The sequence below is a fragment of the Macrobrachium nipponense genome, chromosome 18 (genome assembly GCF_015104395.2).
Source record: "Macrobrachium nipponense isolate FS-2020 chromosome 18, ASM1510439v2, whole genome shotgun sequence".
In the NCBI taxonomy this organism is placed as follows: domain Eukaryota; kingdom Metazoa; phylum Arthropoda; class Malacostraca; order Decapoda; family Palaemonidae; genus Macrobrachium; species Macrobrachium nipponense.
In genome coordinates this window covers 5,588,792-5,590,606 of record NC_087211.1, presented here as the reverse complement: position 1 = coordinate 5,590,606, position 1,815 = coordinate 5,588,792, and positions in this window count along the sequence as shown.

Sequence of the window (1,815 nt, the reverse complement as noted above, 5' to 3'; positions counted from 1 at the left end):
ATCATATGACGTTCCCTGTAATTCGACCTGCGAGCTGACTCGGTGTTGTTGACTCATGAATGAATATGAGACCCTGATCCGACATTCAAATTGAGTTGCAGGGCGAAGTCGTTACAAATGCGGTGGGTTTTATTCCGCGCCGTTTCATAACAAGGACCCCCCCTGGCAATAAAACAATCGGAGAAATAAACCCACAGTTATGTCTGGGAACGAATCTATTTCAAAATCATTCTAAATAGACAGCCTTCGGGAATCTGTTCGATTCCCTTTTGCAATGAGACTGAAAAGGGGAATCTAACAGATTCCCGGAAGCTCTGTGTGCAGTTTTATTTTTGAATGTGTTTGTTCCCATGCATAACTGTGGTTTGTGTCTTCATGCCAAGACTCATGCTACTGTATTAATTAATAAAAACAACTTTTTATGCGCCTAACCAGGAGCTTCGGAACGGAACATGAACTTACTCTGCGGACAATCACACCCAGGTTCTGTTAAGTTCATTGTGGCTCGTAATAAAAACAAAAGTATACTTATGGATTTAGAAATTCTGGAAAATTAATTCTAATGGATTTAGAAATTCTGTAAAAATATTCTAATGGATTTAGAAATTCTGTAAAAAATATTCTAATGGATTTACAATTTCTGGAAAAGCAATTCCAATGAATTTAGAAATTCTGGAAAAATAATTCTAATGGATTTATAAATTCTGGAAAAATAACTAATGAATTTAGAAATTCTGGAAAAATAATTATAATGGATTTAGAAATTCTGGAAAAATAACTCTAATGAATTTAGAAATTCTGGAAAAATTATTCTAATGGATTTAGATATTCTGGAAAAATAATTTTAATGGATTTAGAAATTCTGAATAAATACTCATTATGGATTCAGAAAGTATTTTCAGCAATAAAATACTGGTGTTACAAAGTTTTATTTCAGCAAATAGAGAAATAATTATGCGACAAAGATCTCCTGGATTTCCATTATAAGTATTTTCTAGAGAACCGACTTCTATCTGGCCTTTGGAGGGAAAATCTTTCATTATTCTCGGGCAGCTGTGAAATGTTGTGACCTACAAATATCTAAGCCAGGAACAAATCCATTCCTGCTCTCTGCCACGGTAGCAAGTGTGGGTGCATAAATTTGTAAATGCTGGTATATAACGTTTCTCTCTCCCTCTCTCTCCACTGTACTGCTAATGTCTCCTGAATTTCAGATGTATTAGGTTCATTTTCCCTTCCTTACAATTTATCTATTTATTCATTTGTTTACTCATTACCTTTTTCTATAACTTGTGTCTCTTTGAAGGTTGATTTCCCTCTGGAGTCCAACTGGGCTTATTCCAGTCTGTTGACTGTCCATAAAGGTTTACAACTGAAGGCTTACAGAAAGGAAGAAAGAAAGGAGCAATTACGCATAACAAAATGATATACGTCACTTCTGCTTTGCCTGCGAGAATTAGGATAATCTATTTAACTGAGCTATACTAATATTACTTATTTTATCAGAATTGTGCTAATCTATTATACTATGAGCTATATTAATATTACTACGAAAATTTTAATAATCTATTTTATTATGAGTTATATTAATAGTACCGACCAGAATTAGGATAGTCTCTTTTAAAACGAGCTATATTAATAAATATTATTAATATAAAATGAATGTCCACAGACCCAAACAGAAAAGACAACAGAGGTAGGAGGAAAGGAGGGAACAAAGACATTGTCCCAATGTTCCTGAAGAGATTCCTATTATTGACCTGATGCTGAATCACACAATTCCATTTGTTCCACACCAGAGCATCCCTGGAAGGC